At 38.9% G+C, this 18,646-nt stretch overlaps 1 pseudogene; it reads left to right on the forward strand.

The window, feature by feature from the left end:
- Window positions 1-3,559: 3,559 nt before the first annotated feature.
- On the forward strand, window positions 3,560-17,938 carry LOC120243713 (annotated as a pseudogene).
- The last annotated feature ends 708 nt before the right edge of the window (window positions 17,939-18,646 follow it).

Below are 18,646 nucleotides of genomic sequence, written 5' to 3' on the forward strand. Positions count from 1 at the left end.
AAAAAAAAAAAAGAATAATTTCCAATATATATATAACGGAAAATTCAAAATACATGGGACACCTAGGTAGCTCAGTCAGTTAAGCCTCCGACTCTTGATTTTGGTTCAGGTCGTGATCTTACGGATCATGAGATCGAGCTCCACATCAGGATCTGTGCTGAGAGCTCAGAGCCTGCTTGGGATTCTCTCTCTGTCTCTCTCTCTGCTCCTCCCCTGTTCTCTCTCTGTCTCTCTCTCAAAATAAATAAATAAACATTACAATTTTCTAGGAAACCCAAAATTCAGAAAAATATGTGTAATAATATATCATTTATACTAAAAATAAAGCAGAATATTATCAAGTGTTTTATTTTATATGCATAAAATATCTCTGGAAACATACATACCTACAAACACACATGCTCACCTCTGTGGTGGAGTCAGGTGTCTCTATGTCTCTAGTGAAGTTAAGTAAATGGCTGAAAAAGGAATGAAAGCAAGAATTTTGTCTATATGCCCTTTGAAACTTTTGAATTTTAAACCCTAATATAACCTGAAAATTTAAAACAAAATATTTATAACTGAGGAAGATTTGCTCCTCCCTTTCAGGCCTCTAGGTTCTAAACTCTTCCCTAATCTTTATAGTATTATTTTCACCATATGTTAAAATAGGATTTTCCTTGAAATAAAACTTAGAGGATCATAGAAGCAAATAATCTTGTCAGGATCCAAGTTAAGAACACAACTTAAACCCACCTTGAAAAAAAAAATTATAGGAAGTTGAAAAAAAATTATAGGAAGTTCTCCACTCAAAAAAAAAAAGTCAGAGTTTGCTCCCCATTCTGCATCCTCACCACAGTGTAAGGCCCAAGGTTTCCTATTTCCCTGATCAAAAGCAGAAGTATCTCATCTGGAGAAAGGAGTCACCAGTAAAGGGAACATCTAAAGCCCTCCAACAGGAAATGGTGATCACTGAGACCACACGGCATTATCAAAAACAACTGGTCTTACTTCCTTTAGTTAATTTTGAGTAAACAAACAAACAAACAAAAAAATAGCCTAATTGGCCATCAATACATTTCTGACTGTGTCATAATGATCTGTAATTGAATAGAGAATTTGAGGGGATGGTAATGTCCGTACGAGGATTAATAGTTGGTTGAACAACCTAACTAAAGAATATTCATTAATAGATTTAAAAGATGTTACAAATTTCAAGTATTCTCTTTAGCTCACACTTTTCTTTTTAATATAGTTTATTGTCAAGTTGGTTTCCATATAACACCCAGTGCTCATCCCAACAAGTGCCCTCTTTCATGCCCATCACCCATTTCCCCCTCTCCCCGCCCCCCAATAACCCTCAGTTTGTTTTCAGTATTTAAGAGTCTCTCATGGTTTCCCTTCCTCCTTCTCCTTAACTATTTTTTCCCCTTCCCCTCCCCTATGGTCCTCTGTTAAGTTTCTCCTGTTCCACATATGAGTGAAAACATATATGATATCTGTCCTTCTCTGCCTGACTTATTTCGCTTAGCATAACACCTTCGAGTTCCATCCACTACAAATGGCCAGATTTCATTCATGCTCATTGCCATGCAGTAGAGTAGCCCATACTTTTCAATAGTTTTAGTAGCAATCTAACAGAGGAAACAATATGCTTATCAAATTTGTGAACGACACAAAACTGGGAGGGATAATATAAACATTATATGACAGAATTAGATGGTCCTGACATTGTGTGAAAAACAATAAAACGGAATTTAGGAGAAGGAAATGTAAGGATTTACATCTGTTTCCAAACAAACCATCTTCAGTAGTGCAGGACAGGGAAAGTCCTGGTTTACCTGCAGTCTGTATAAAAAATCCTTAGGAATATTAGTTCATAGGGGCGCCTGGGTGGCTTCGTCGGTTAAGCGTCCGACTTTCGCTTAGGTCACGATCTCGCGGTTCGTGGGTTCGAGCCCCGCGTCGGGCTCTGTGCTGACTGCCAGCTCGGAGCCTGGAGCCTATTTCAGTCTGTAACTCCCTCTCTCTCTGACCCTCCCTGCTCACGCTGTGTCTCTCTCTCTCCCTCTCTCTCTCCTAGAAAAAAAAAAAAAAAAAAAGGAATATTAGTTCATAGTACAGCTAATCCTTCTGATTAGGAAAGAACATTACCCAAAATGAAGAGGCAACACTCCTGTTCTATTGTGTGCAGAATAGAACCCCTATAGATGCTGCACACACTTCTGGATACCACACTTTCTACGTGGACACTTGGCAACCTAGAAACGATTTAAATGAAAATGATCAGGATTGTGAGGGCATTTAGGTCCATGACTGGGAGAAAAAGCAGATAAAAGAACTAGCAAATTGAAATCTCCGATGCAATGGTATAGCTGTCCTCAGACATCTCAATTGGTCTGGGGTGGACAAGTAAGTAGAAAACAGTCTATGTGCCTAAAAGTAGAAAAACAAGCTGCATTGGAAGAAATTTCATGGAAATAAAATTTGGTTTAATATAATTTGATCTTTCTGACAGCCAGAACTCTACAAAAATAGATGGGACCTGCTCAAGAGGTAGTGTATCTCTCAAAACTGAAAAGCTCAAGCCAAAGAAAGAAATCCCTATGTGGAAGTGTTAGGAAGGGCACACACTCTATTGGACTAGCTAGAACCTCCAGTAAAATGTTGAAAAGTGGCTGCATTGCCTCAGGGAAAAAGCATTCCCTGTTTCACCTTCAAGTACATTATTAGTTCTAAGTTTTTATAAATGCTTTTTATCAGATTGAGGAAAATCTTTTCTATTCCCAAGTTGCTGGAAATTTTTGTCATGGAAGTACTGATGTGAACGTTGGCATCAGAATCTTGTAGAACATGGTCTAGGAAAGGGTTTCATGATTCCCTATCTCAACCTCTCTTTCTTTTGCAGATATCAGTGTGGTATTTTGGAAAGGGACAGTAGACTTTCATACACTCCAGATTTTACAAGCTAGAGCACTTTTCAAAATCTAAATATTTGTATTCTCTACCTGTGTCCATTTTTCTAACTTCAACTTTTTTTAATTTAATTTTTTTAATCTTTATTTACTTTTGAGAGAGACAGAGCACGAGTGGGGGAGAGGCAGAGAGCGAGGGAGATGCAGAATCTGAAGCAGGCTCCAGGCTCTGAGCTGTCAGCACAGAGCCCAATGCGGGGCTTGAACTCATGAACTGTGTGAGACCATGACCTGAGCTGAAGTCGGATGCCCAACCAACTGAGCCACCCAGGTGCCCCTCTAACTTCAACTTTTTAACTCAAGACTATATGTGACGGGACGTGATTTCTCACTTTATATCCCGACTAGCCCATCCATGCCATTGTGTTAAAACACATCACTATGAGGTGCCAACTCAGTCACCTCCAGGCCAACCACTATCACAACTAAAATGATGCACCATTTTCCTTCAGTGTGGGATGAAAGTCACAAAGAAGAACACAAGAGCATTTGCTTTTTACCAAATATGAGCCTAAGTATGGGCAGAGAGGGAAAGGGGGAAGGAAGACTTTAGAAAAGCAGGATGGCGCTTCCCTTTTGCAGCCACCACTGAAGTGCCAGCCAAAATGAAGTAGAAGCCCTTTGTGACTTCTCACCAGCGCAAGACCCATAAAAGGCATTTCACTGCACCTTCCCACATTTGCAGGAACATGATGTCTTCCCCTCTCTCCAAAGAGCTGAGACAGAAGCACAACAACCTCCCATCCAGAAGGATGCCTGAGTACAGGTTGTGTGAGGACAATACAAAGACCAGCAAATTGGCAAAAGTAGCCCAGGTTTTCAGGAAGAAAGACATCATCTACACTGAATGAGTAAGTGAGAGAAGGCAGATGGCATAATTGTCCGTGGGCATCACCCTGGCAAGGTGGCTATCCCAGACTGAAACTGGACAAAGGCTGCAAAAAGATTCTTGAAAGTAAAGCCACATCTCAAGCAGGAGAGGAAAAGGGCAAATACAAGGAAGAAACCATCGAGAAGATGCAGGAATACGGTAAAATTATATACAACTATAAATAAAAACAGTTAAGAAAGAGCCGTTTGCCTCGTTGCATCCAAGGGAGCAAGATGGACACCAGCAGCTCCGTGGGAACCACCCCAGGAAATCTGGCCCGGGTTCCGGTTCTTGCAGCGTCTGCTCAAAACATCCTGGTCTGATCTGGAAAAACTGCCTCCACACCTGCGACCAGTGTTTCCACCACTGCGCAAAGGATGGAAGCTCAACTAGGCTGCATTAAGTGAACCTCATTGAATCCAAGATCCACTGCAAATATCCAACATCCCTACCTTAATAGTAATTCTTTGTATATAAAATAAAAACACTTAAAAAATTTATTTTAAAAAAGCAGAATGGAAGGCACCTTGTTGCCTCAACTGGAAGAGCATGTGACTCTTGATCTCAAGGTGGTGAGTTCAAGCAAGCCTCATATTGGGCATAGTTTCCTTTAAAAAAAAGAAGAAGGGAGAAAAGAAGTACACAGGCATCAGATGGAAAAGAAAATTGTGCATGGAAAGTCTACTGAAAGATCTATTAAATGAGAAGATATAAAAATGTGATGCATGTGGCCATGGCTCCCAAAAATGCCAGAGAAACACCCTTTGAATATATTAATGGATGTCAGAGCAAATGAGATTAAATAAAAGGGAAGGAATGAGAATTTGGGGACAGAATGTCTGGGGGTGATGATCACAAGGCTAAGCGCTGTCAGTGTCAATGAAAAGATGGGTTGAATCTGAGAGAAATTATGAAAAAAAGTCTTAGCTTTGAAGAAACAGAGAAATCCAAGATGGTATCAGATTTTGATCTTGGGTGAGAGAGAAGGGGAAAAATAGAGTAGTGCTATTCGGTAAAAATATGAGAGGTCTTTACGTAATATTAAATTTTCTAATAGCCATACAAAAAAGAAAAAAAAGAGGGGCACCTGGGTGGCTCAGTTGGTTAAAAGTCGGACTCTGGATTTCAGCTCAGGTCATGATCTCACAGTTGGTGAGTTCAAGCCACACGACGGACTCTGCACTGACAGTATGGAGGCTGCTTGGGATTGTCTCTCTTTCCCTCTCTCTGCCCCTCCCCGCCACGCTCTCTCTCTCCCTCTTATTCAGTAAATAAATTAACTGAAAAAAAGATGAAAAAGAAACAGGCAAAATTAATTTTAATATATTTTATTTAATCCAATATGTCTGAAGTATCATTTCAATGTGTAAATTCAATGTATAAATGTGTATTTCATACTCAGTTGAATTAGCCATGTTTCAAATGCTCCACAGGCCCATGTGACTGGCAGCTAATGTATTGAACAACCCAGAAACACTGAATTTAGGAGAAAATGGCATGCTTTAAAAATAGTGGGTTTAAGGAACCAACAACACATCTGTGTAAACTATAAAGCAAATTGGAGGTACAGAACAAATATCCTCAGCATTGGCTGTGGAGATTTGGATAGGCACGCCCATGAAATGATACAGCCATGAAAAATGATGAAGAGAAGAAATGTTAACTAGCATTTGCCAAAGCATGTTGCTCAGCAATATTAGTTGCTCCAAAAGCTTATTTTTTAAGTGCCCAACTAACCACGGAATCTTCATGTGCTTGAAAGACTGAAGGGCACATATGAGCAAGATTTTTCAGCCTGTAAATAATGTTCCGGACATACGAATTTAGCAGCCTCCACTGAAAGACATCATTTCGGGAGTATTCATCATTTATTACTAAAGTCACTCCGGAAATGTTGCTCTTACTCCTTAGTTAGTTAATTAATTAATGCTTCTAAAATAAAAAAAATAATGAATAGGGAGAAAAAAATTAGATCTGCTGGTAGCGTAAACAGCAAAAGGGCTACTTACAATACAATAAAACCCAAGACAAAGTCCCAAGATAAACAGTACTGGGAAAGTTAATTGTTTACCAAACTCTTTGTTTGTTCAGCCTGACTTGTTGTTAAAGAACACTATAGAAATTGACCTGTGTTCAGACACGTCACTCCTATAAACCACCTGCTGGATCTCAAGGGTGCCTGAGCAGAGAGAACAGCCTTTGCTTGCTCAAAGCTGTATATATTACTGGTATTTACAGAAGGGCATGTGATAGAAAAAGTAAATAACTGAACTTATTCAGTTTCCTGCTTCCTTCTTGATTCTTCAGGTGGGGGAGACTTTTTTTTTCTTTTGGAAGTACAGATTCTCCTTGGATAAATCTTAATTAAAACTCCAGGTAGATTCATAAACTTTGGCTAATGAACTGGCATCAGGAAGCACCAACGTTTTCATGGCCTTGTAGTGTTCAGTGAGAATGTTTATTAAGGGACACCGCCTGTCCTGTCCTGACCCCAGGACACTGAAGACTGTGTTTGAATCAGACTCATGGGTTTCTTCCTAGCCACTGTCAGGGACAGGAATGCTTCTGGTAAGTTTTTATAAAATTCTCGTATTTTCTTTACCTCAAAATGAAACTTATTTTAAATTAGTCCATACTGACTACTAATATATTTCATTGCCACAGATATGAAATCCCACTTATTGTTCTTTCCTGGAGATTTGTTTTTAGCATGAGAGAAATATGGCTAAAAAGGGGGAAAAGAATTCTGTACTTTGTGGAACATTCTCTCAGAATATTTTTCTTCTTTTTGCTATGATTGATTTCTTTGTGCTAGTATTTTTTCCCCCAAGCTAGAAGAAATGTAAATTTTCATTTACTTCCCAGGTGGGATTAAGCAAACTAAATCAGGACCTCATTCAGTTCTCGTACTTTCTTACTGTTGAAATTATGATACTGTATTTTGGTGAAAGCCAGAAATGATTTCAAGAGAAACATTTCTGAGGGACATAGTTAAATAATGCCTTCCTTATTTTTAATTTAGGACTAAAAGCAGATAAATGATAAAGTGTCCTCCTGAATATTTCTAAAGTCTTTTTGTAACATAAATCTGATGATAGAGATCTGTAACCAACATTATTTTGTATTCAACCAGCATTCTGAGGTAAAAATATTCTATGATATGCCTCAAAAATTCAAATTGGGGAAATTGAGGTTATTGAGTTGCCTATTGTGTCATGTGATAAGGTACAGAAAATCCATCCAGTCTCGTAGGGCTTCTCTCTGTTGGGACAGAGCAGCAATTGCATTATCAACAATTAAAAACAAAAATTCTCCTGGATGCAATATTTACAATTAATCTACAGAAACACACACACAAAACGCTGTTTTTCATATTCTCATTTTATGAATGAGTCCAACCGAGAGTCATTTTATCTAGGACTTTAGCAGCAAAGACATTTTGTTCCCTAATTGTTGAAATTTTTCAAACATACAATAAATGAAAATAATTATACCATCAACACCCAGATACCTACCACACAGATTCTACAATTAACATTTTGCTGCATTGGATTCTTCACATGCTATCCAATACCCCTCCATCTACTCATCCATCTATCATGTTCTTTACTTTTATTTTTTAGAGCATTTTTAGGTTCACGGCAAACTTAAGACTGAAGTATAAATATCTCTCATATTGCCGCACCCTCCATGCATGAATCGCCTCCTGTATTATCAATGTTATCCCACCAGAGTTGTACATTTGTTACAATTGATCGACCTAAATCAACACATCATAATCACCCCAAGTCTGTAGTTTATGTTGGGGTTCACTCTTGACGTTGCATATTTCCTCATCCCTGGCAATCACTAATGGGTTCACTGTCTCCATAGTTTTGCCTTTTCCAGAATATCATGAGTTGGAATCACACAGTATGTTGCCTTTTCAGATTGGTTTCTTTCATTTAGTAATAGGCATTTAAGGTTCCTTAATGTCTTTTTTTAATATTAATTTTATTTTAAAAAATTTGTAATGTTTATTTCTGAGAGACTGTGTGTGTGTGTGTGTGTGAGAGAGAGAGAGAGAGAGAGAGAGAATCTGAAGCAGGTTCTGTGCTGTCAGTGCAAAGCTGGAGGTGGGGCTCAAATTCACAAACTGTGAAATCATGGTTTGAGCTGAAGTTAGACGCTCAACTGACTGAGCCACCCAGGTCCCGCTTAATGTCTTTTTGTAGCGTGACGGCTCATTTCTTTTTAGAGCTGAATAATATTCCATTGTCTGGCTATACCACCATTTGTTTACTCATTCACCTGCTGAAGGACATCTTCGAAATTTTGGCAATGATAAATAAAGCTGTGTGCCAGTTCTGTTCGGAGAAACGTTTTCAACTTCTTTGGGCAAATACCAAAGACAGTGGTTGCCGGATCATATGGCCAGAGTTATGTTTAGTTTTGTAAGAAACTGCCAAATGGTATTCAAGAAAGGCTGTGCCATCTTGCATTCTCATCAGCAATGAATGACAGTTTCTATTGCTCTACATCCTCACCAGCATTTGATGCTGTCTGTACTCTGGATTTCTAATAGGTATGTAGTGGTATCTCATTGTTGTTTCAGTTGGCATTTCCCTGATGAAATATGATATGAAATATCTTTTTGCACACTCTGTGACTTCTGTATCTTTTTTGGTGAGATGTCTGTAAAGGCCTTCATTGTTGTTGTTGTTTGCTTGTTTTTTAATTGGGTTGTTTGCTTTCTTACTGCTGAATTGAACAGTTCTTGGTATATTTTGGAAAATGCTGCTTTATCAGATTATGGATTTTGCAAATGTTTTCTTTCAGTCTGTGGCTTATCTTCTCACCATCTCAACAAAGTCCCTCACAAAGAAGTTTTTAATTTTCATGAGGACCAGATTATCAATTCTTTCTTCCTGGGTTATTCTTTTGGTATTGTATAGTTTTTAATGCTTTGGGATGTACAGTTTAAAATAAGAGGATATAATTCCAGAAGAGCCAGATCCATCCATCCATCCATCCATCCATCCATCCATCCATCCATATCCATCCATCCATTATCCATCCACCCATCTACCCATCCACCCATCCGTCTATCCACCCATCCATCCACACATTATCCATCCGTCTATTCATCCATCCATCCACCCTTCTTTCATCCACCCATTATCCAGCCAGTCAGGCAGTCCCATGTTTTGGGATGTGCAGTTTAAAATAAGAGGGTATTACTTGAGAAGAGCACAGGGCAAAGTGTGGGGAAGGACCCAGAGCTTCTGTGTCCTGTCCAGGGGCACCACTTTCCCCATGTCAACACATGTTCACCAACCTGGAAGCTCTATCTTTTTTACATCTATAATGCATTTTAAATTTGCAGGCCTCAGTATACTTTACTGAAACATTTAGGTATGTGGTTCACTAATTAGGGTTTGATTGTTGTTGACCTTTTTCTTTGAGATAAAGTCTATGTGCAGTAAAATGCCCAAATCTTTCGTATACTGTCAGATGGGTTTTGATAAACATATACATCTGTGTGATCCAAGCCCTTGTCAAGATACAGAACATCATCATCCTTCCAGATCTAGAAAGCTTTGTATTCCCCTGCCCAGTCAGGGGAAGCATCCTGCATGTTCTTCATACAGTATGTATGCATGATGGGTGTTTTTAGGTTCATTCCTGTTTTTTTGTGTGTAAGTCATTGCTTTTTTATTGATGAGGAGAATCCCATTGTGTGAATATACCACTGTTTGTTTATCCACCATTTTGTTGATGGACACCTGAGCTTTATCCAATTTTTGGCTCTTAGGAGTAAGCCTGTTATAAATATCCTTATACAAATCTTTCTTTGGACATACACTGCTGGGTCATAATGTAATAATAATCTTAGTTACATAAGACACTACCAGAGCCTTTTCCAAAGTGATCATATCATTTTATCACCCTCACCAATATTTTGGGAGAATTTCAGTTGCTCCATATCCTTATCAATTTTGAGGTTGTCAGCTCTTTCAATATTTATTATTCTGGTGGTTGGGTAGTGCTAGCTCATTGTGGTTTTATTGGCATTTACTTGATAATTCGTGTTGCTGAGCATTTTCCCATGGTAAATTGCATACCATTGTTAAATGTGTATTCAAATATTTGGCCCATTAAAAAATAGATTGTCTTTTTCTTATTGAATCAGAGGCATTTTTGTAAGTATACATTGTAGCCACAAGTTCTTTGTTAAATACAGACATATTTTGAAAATATATGCTCCCAGTCTGTGACTTGCTCATTCACTTTCTTAAAAGTGTAGTTTGGTGAGCATTAGTTTTAAAGTTTGATGAAGTCTAATTACCAATTTTTGCATGGTTATTAATTTTTGTGTGCTATTTTTAAAAGTCTTTTTTTTTTCACTCAAGTTGCAGAGATACTCTTCTATATTTTGGTTTTCCTTTCTCCCTAGAAGTCATCATTTTGGCTTTTACATTCAGCTCTAAAACTATGTGTTTGTGTTTGGTGTGAAGCAAGAGTAGAAGCTCTTTTCTTTCTTTTATTAATGTTCCACCACTGTTTAAAAATTTTTTTCTCTGTCTCCCTCTCTCTGTTCCTCCCTTATTTGTGCTCTCTCTATCTCTCTCTCCCTCCGCAAAAAAAAAAAAAAAAACTAAAAAAAAAAAAAAAAAAACAAATACAAAAAGAACACCTCCCCTTCTCCACTGGATTCCTTTGGATACTTTGTAGATACTTTGTAGAAAATCAAATGACCATAAAGGGTAGATCTTAATTTTGGATTCTTGATTCAGTTCTATTAAATTATTTGTCTCTTCTTATGAAAACATCACATTGTTCTGATTACTTACTGTAACTTTATAGTAAATTGCCAAGTCAGGTAATATGAGTCCTTTAAATTTACTCTTGTTTTTCAAAAACTGTTTGGAGGTGCTACCTCCTTTGCATTTCCACAGAAAGTTTAGAATCAGATTATCAATTTCTGCAAAAGACTGTGGTAAGATTATGACCATGATTACCTTTCATTTATAGGTTAAGTTAGGAATAAATTTAATAATACTGAGTTTTCCAATCCATAAACATGGTATACCTCACAATAAGGTATACCTTATTTAGATCTTATTTGATTTCTCTCAGAAGTGTTTTGCAGTTTTAACTGTAGAGATCTTTTTTTTACATAAATGGTCACAGAAATTTATTCATGATTGTACCAAACTGAAAACAACACAAATATGCATATCAACAGATGAATTGATAAGCAAACTGTGGGATTTTCATAAAATGGAATACTACTCAGAACAATAAGAATGAATTGAATGGGATTTATTCCCAAGAGGGCTTTCCTTTGGGGTAGACGGTGAGGATGATTGGGTGAAAAGGTACCCTGGCAGAAAGTAGAACAGGGATCTCCTCTCATCGAGAAAGTCAAGAAGGGGCTATGAATCACCTTTATTTAAAAAAAAAAAAAAAAAAAAAAAAAAAAGCTAAGCCTTCCTTAAGATGACAGTTTCAATTCTTCAGTGGCCCCGGGGTCTCTCCAGCCCCCCTCCCACTATTCTTAGGGAGCAGGTCTGTGCCCTGCAGCTGGAATCAGCTGACCCCACCCTGCGTCAGTGAGGCCCTGCTGTGCCAAGCCAGCTCTCCTCTCTAGTAGCCTTCATGTCCCTTGATCTGTGCAGCCAACTCTTCAGCCTTTGTTTATTTAATTTTTAGAGGGTGGAAAGGGGCAGAAAGAGGGAGAGGATTCCAAGCAGGCTCCACGTTGTCAGCACAGAACCCAATGTGGGGCTCAAACTCATGAACCACGAGATCATGACCTGGGCTGAAATCAGGAAACAGAAGCTTAACCCACTGTGCCACCCAGGGGCCTCTCTTTATTCTCTTAATATAGGAAATCACATTGACTGAATGTCAAACTTTCAACCTTAGGATAACCTGGGGTAAACCCTACTTGGTCATTCTATTATCCTTTTATGAACACCACTGGATTTTATTCTGTTCTTATTTTGTTTGGATTTTTCAGTATATATTTGTAGGAATATTAGTCTGCAATTTTCTTTTGTTATTGTTTCTGTAATATCTATCAGGGGTTGTTTTCATCACAATTAATGTAAGCCTCATAAAATAATTGGGAATTATTTTCCTCTGCTTCTATTTTCTGAAGGTTTTATGTACGATTGGTGGCTTTTTGCCTTAAATGTTTGATGCCATGCACTCATCTTATGAGAACCTATCACCATCTTCCTGTGGATAAGGAGGTCAGTAATAATAGCCATCATTTTATAATATCCTACAAAGAGTCAATTACTATATTAGGCGTGTTATATATGTTAATTCATTTAATCAACAGGCAGGATTTATTAGTAATTGAGCTTCATGCTATACTATAAATCTGTTAGAGAAATATTCTGGTGATGATTACTAATACAAAGAAGTAAACTAGAAACTTCATCTTTAATAATTGAATAATTTTCTTGAACGTATTTCTATATTTCACATAATTCTCTTATCTTCATTATCAAGCCATCATTAACACAAAAAATTCATAAACTACCCTTTTGTAAGAATTTTTTTAATTTGAGAGAGGGAGAGAGAGAGAGCTAGTGAGGGACAAGGACAAAGGAAGAGAGAGAGAATCTTAAGCTGACCATGAAACCTGACACAGGGCTCAATCCCACAATCCTGGGATCATGACCTGAGACAAAATCAAGAGTCAGATGCTCAACCAACTGAGTCATCCAGGCACCCATGCAGACTGCTCTTGAAACTTAGCAGGGCCTATCATGTAATTTTACAGAGGTAGTTATAAATATAGACACAATTTCTGCCCTTTGGAATCTAGGAATCTAGAAGTCACTGCACTGACTCACAGGAAAAGAAGCCAAGGCCAATTACCCATTTCAAAAATAGAGTGTGTAGTTGCAAAGTGTTAGGTCAGCAAGATTGTGCTGTCCAGCAACCCCTTGGCCTCCATCACAGTTGTGCCTGAGATGTGACAGGCAACCTCCAACCTGAACAGCAGACTCAATTTAATGAAGTAAGTGATGCTTCGTCATGGCTCCCACTTCCAGAGTTCTGGCCAGCTCACCAGTGTTTACAGGAAAAAGAACACACAAGAGAGTCACCTCAATCCATCCAGACTCCACCACCCACCACAGTTCACACAACATACGCTCTGCAGGGCAAAGGAGTGGCAAAATAAGAAACTGTCTTTAACTTTAATTAGAAACTTTTCAAGGTGAAGTTTATGTTTGGGAGGTGACTATAAATATGTCTGCCTTAAAACAGCAACAAACATGGGCAAAAAAAAAAAAAAAAAAAAGGATAGCTCCTGTCAAGTTTTAGGGAAGCCCAAAGACTAGAGATATACCAGACACCTGGAATTCAAGGCACTGGGATAATAGCTATAATGCCTTACATGTCTTTCTTCTATTTTAACTACCTACAGCAACCAGAATGATTGAATAAGTGTCTAATTCAACCAAAATTATTGAAAATACTCAACAACATCTAAGCAGAGCCAACAATACTGCCATTAAATAAGATACAAAAACGTTTGCATAATTCATCTAAACTCTCTCAGCTTTAAAAGCATTGGAGCTACTCAGTTGTGGGTGGATTTATGTGATTCCATACTGCCTAGAAGAGCAAAACACTTTGAAGAACAAGCAAAGAGAAAAATCTAAAGATACTTGTACTAATGGTCTCAGAGCAAAAATAGACCTCAAATGACTCTGAATTAAAGAAGACTTTGGAGATCTGTTATTTTTCAATCCCAAAGAGATTCTGACTGTTTTTAATTAAATGATGTATATCTAACTAGATATGAAAGAGTAAAAAAAAATGAAAGTTCATATTCTTAGCATGAGCTCGAGTTAAATACAGCATATATATATATCCTTAGAGGGCAGAAGAGAAAAAAAAAAAACCTTAGGAAATCTACACCTTTGAGAATCACAAATTTGGTAGTGCTTCTTTAGCAGTATAAAGCCACTGCCTAAAGAATCTTTGAGAATATCAAAATGAAACATGAACCCTTCAGGATTTTTCCCCTATTTTCCAAAATTCTCCAACAATTATAACATTTATAATCCCTAAAAAATCAATAAATATTATTTTTAAATCACCCTTTAGAAAGCCTGAAAATGATATGAAATAAATTGAAACCCAATAAATACATCAGGAGGGATGAAAATAATCTCTTTAAAATAAGTATGTGGCTGGGGCACCTGGGTGGCTTAGTCGGTTAAGCGTCCGACTTTCGCTTAGGTCATGATCTCGCGGTTCGTGGGTTCGAGCCCGGCGTCGGGCTCTGTGCTGACTGCCAGCTCAGAGCCTGGAGCCTGTTTCAGTCTGTGACTCCCTCTCTCTCTGACCCTCCCCTGCTCATGCTGTCTCTCTCTCTCTCTCTCCTAGAAATAAATAAAACGTTAAAAAATAAAATAAAATAAGTATGTGGCTAAAACCTGAGAATTTTTAAAGATGAACCAAATAGAAACACAAATTAAAATTAGGGATTTGTTTCTTACAAAGAACAGACCTGCAGAGGCAAATTAAACTTAAGAATTTCAGGACGTGGGGGCATCCGGGTGGCTCAGTAGATTAAGCGTCCAACTCTTAGTTACAGCTCAGGTCATGATCTCAGTTTTGTCAGTTTGAGCCCCGTGTCAGGCTCCATGCTTACAGTGTGGAACCTGCTTGGGATTCTCTGTCTCCCTCTCTCTCTGCCCCTCCTCCACTCACCCTGTCTCTGTTTTTCTCAAAATAAATAAATAAACTTAGGGGGGAAAAAAGAAAGAAAGAGATAAAGTGTAAAAAGAAAGAAAGGGGGATAAATTTATTAATTTAAATTTAATTTAAAGTTCAAGGACTAATTTACTGAACACGCACCAAATGTAAAAGCAATATTAAAAGTACTTTATCTCATATGATTCCCCCTAAAACTCCAAAAAGTGGACTCCCTAAATATGTAGACTAAGCAAATTCAATAACCACAGTGTATTTGTCCTGTTATCATTAAGCAGATAACCTTGTTCCAAGCAGTGTTTTCACCAAAGGTTTAAATGCCATTACATAAGACCAACTAATTGCATAGGTGACATAAAGCTAAAAGAATTTGCAAATATTTAGGATGATAAGAGAAAGATCCAAAAACAGTCTTAGACAGGTAGGATAGATGGTAAATCTAATAATACATAGTTTAGTGGTTAAAAACTGTAAAACCAAACAGCCAACTATAAAAGAATTCAATATAAGAACTCTGATTTGAAAATTTGGTAATAATACAATCTAAAAAAAGACATAGAGGGTTTAGTCTGACAATAAGTGTAATACTTTTAAAAATTAGGCCTGGGGCACCTGGGTGGCTCAATTGGTTAAGCTTCTGACTTTGGCTCAGGTCATGAATTTGCAGTTTGTGAGTTCAAGCCCTATATCGGGGTCTTCACTGGTAGTGTGGAGCCTGCTTGGGATTCTCTCTTTCCCTCTCTCTTTCTGCCCCTTCCCCACTTGTGTGCTCTCTCTCAAAATAAATAAATAAACTTTTAAAATAAATAAATAAATAAAAATTGGGGGGGTACCTGGGTGGCTCAGTCAGTTAAGCATCCAACTTCGGCCCAGGTCACGATCTCAAGATTTGTGGGTTCAAGCCCCATGTCGGGCTCTGTGCTAACAGCTATCTCAGAGACTGGAGCTTGCTTCGGATTCTGTGTCTCCCTCTTTCTCTGACCTTCCCCTACTCATGTTGTCTATCTGTCTGTCTGTCCCTCAGAAATAAATAAAACATTAAAAAATAAATACATACATACATACATAAAAACTTGGGCCTGATTTGGAGCCAGATCTTTGATGAAAGAGAAAGGGTAAAAGGCAGTGTACATTTCTATTGCTCTTTGGACTCTAGGAAATCGATTAAAAAATATGGTCTTCAGCTTGGGTATATCACTTAAAAGACGTGGAAGCTAAGGAGAGAAATCACAGTGGAAAAGACATGCAAAACTATGTTATTTGAGGACTATTTGTTTAGAGACAAGAAAGGAAGTGCAAATGACATGTTACAGATTCATTGTCTTCAAATATTTGAATAGCCCTCATATGAAAAAGGGACTTACCAGTTTTGCATTTAAGAACTGAATTGTAACAGCTATAATGAGAAGAATTCAGTGCATCTAAAGAAAGAGTTTTCTAATGAGCAGAGAGCTAGCTTGAGGTTAAATCGGTTGCTTCCAAAGGTAGTGAGTGCCCTGTCACTAGAGGAATTCAAGTGTAGGCTGGGCATCTGTTCTGCCAAAACAGTTTAGGGAGAATTCAATCATTGTGTAGTGTATAGGCAAAGAGGTCCTTTTTTCTTTCCAAACCCGAAATTTTATTTAGCGGAAAGTTCTCAGGAAGACGGCTTTTTCACCAAAGTTTGAAGAGAAGATGGCTTGAAATATGCAGTTGCCCAAGACAGGAGAGATCATTATGACAGGGAATCCAAAATAAAGACTGAGAAAATCAATCAAGGAGACATTTATTTAGAAGGTTGAAAAATAAAGTAGAAACCACAGTACCAGAGCTTGGAACACCTTTCATCATTCAGCAAGTGCAACCAAGTGTATGAGTATCTTAGCTCATTTGAGCTGCTATAACAAAAATGCCACAGACTGGGTGGCTTAAACAATAAACACTTATTACTCACAGATCTAGAGGCTCAGAAGCCCAAGATCAAGACACTGGCTATAGAGGCCTGGGTGCTTCTGTTGGTTAAGCATCCGACTTCGGCTCAGCTCGTGATCTCACGGTTTGTGAGTTCGAGCCTTGCTATGGACTCTGTGCTGACAGCTCAGAGTCTGGAATCTGCCCCTGCTTCTGTGTCTCCCTCTTTCTCTGCACCTCCCCCACTCACATTCGGTCTCTCACTCTCTCAAAAATAAGTAAATATTTTTTTAAAAAATACACCAGCAGATCCCAAGTCCTGCGAGGTCCTGCTTCCTGTTTCATAGGTAGCTGTCTCCTCACTGTGTCCTCATGTGGCAGAAGGGGTCAAGGAGCATTCTGGGGTCTCTTTTGTAAGGGCGCTAATACCGCTCAAGAGGGCTCCAGCCTTATCACCTAATCACCTCTCAAACCCACCTGCAAATACCATTGCATTGGGAGGTAGGATTTCAACATGAGGAGTCTGGGGGAGGGGGCGGGGGACACAAACATTCAGCCCATAGCAATTAGCCTACAAAGTAAAGAGATAGTTCAGAAGCACATAACACAAAGATGAATGTGATGTGTTGCTTCAGAGATGGAAACGATTACAGTTCAAGGCCTTGTTTTGCAGATGATATTTACACCAGGAAGGAAACATACATGACCGTCTTCACTCGTACGAACACAACGGAAAGAGGCACCATTAGTTTCAGACCATTTAAATAAGGTACGTGCTCCATGCAGCAGCTGAGTGTTGTTCAGAAATTTTAAAGGAGACAGAGATACTTTGTCTCCAAAACAGAAAGGGCAAACAACGACAGAAGGCAAGGGAAACAGCGTGGACGTGGGGTTAGTGACCACAACCTGTGCTTTCAAGCGAGACCATGTGGGGGCGCCCGGGTAGCTCGGTTGGTTAAGTGTCAGACTCTTGATTTCAGCGCAGGTCATGATCTCTTCGGTTAGTGAATTTGAGTCCTTCTCAGACAGTGTGGAACCTGTTTGGGATTCTCTCTCTATCTCTCTCTCTCTCTGACCCTACTTGCTTACACACACACTCACTTTCTTTCAAAAATAAATAAACTTTTAAAAAAAATTTAAAAAATAAGGTGAGACCATGTGAATATCTGTAAATAGCATAGCTTTTACACTTTTCTCCCCAAGGCCTCTGAAAACAGGAGGAAATGCAGAAACGCATGGAAATTTTTTCAGCCAATAGCTTTCTGATAGAGTGGGCTTTAAGAATTCAAAATATTAAAAAAAGTCCTGGGTGCCCAGAAAAGTTTACTTACGTACGGTGAATGAGCCCTTTGTATTGACTTTGGCAGACTTTTCTTCAGATGAAGACAGTCAATTTACCCATTCCCTTCGGCTCTCGGTGCAAACACAAGGCGTTCGCACGAGGAAGGTGATTCAACAAAAAGGGCACGTTCCACACCGTCCCGGAGGATCGTAACAACACTCGAGGGTTTATGCCAACATCCATGGGATAAATGGATGGGACACAAGAGCAGCGAGCGTGGCAAGCCACCACCAGCGAGAAAATAAAGCACCACAACACCAGGAACACAGGCCGGCCTTGCGGGCAAAAATGGCAGCAAGGGAAACCTTCCATCCCAATGGGGCCACCCATTCTATTAAAGCCTTACGACCATTTCCAAAGCATGCTTGCTCCCTGTCCTCGGGGTGGGATTTGCGCAAGCAATAGAGCGCTTGATGTCGCCAAGATTTCTGAATAGATCTACAACCCAGATGTTCCCACAGCTATGAAATTTGGATCTCTGCATCAACTTGGCTCACGTGAGAGCGAGAGAGAGACAGCACAAGTGAGGGAGGGGCAGAGAGAGAGGAACACAGAATCTGAAACTGGCTCCAGGCTCGGAGCATCGCGGGGCTCAAACTCCCGACGGTGAGATCATGACCTGTGCTTGAGCCAGAAGCTTAACCGACTGAGCCACCCAGGTGCTCACCTATATTCTTACATGAATATTTATAGAAATATTTAGGGCATACCATTTTGGGGAGCTCTATGGATATAGAGGTAAACAACTAGAATTCTGGACCTGCTTTCATAGAGATTTACTTTAAGGAGACAGACAAACAAAAAATTGCAACGGGTAAGAAGAACGGCGCAGAAAATAGACGATTCTAGCAGGGGTGTAGG

The sequence above is a fragment of the Hyaena hyaena genome, unplaced genomic scaffold (assembly GCF_003009895.1).
Source record: "Hyaena hyaena isolate Hyena2069 unplaced genomic scaffold, ASM300989v1 scaffold_356, whole genome shotgun sequence".
Taxonomy (NCBI): Eukaryota; Metazoa; Chordata; class Mammalia; order Carnivora; family Hyaenidae; genus Hyaena; species Hyaena hyaena.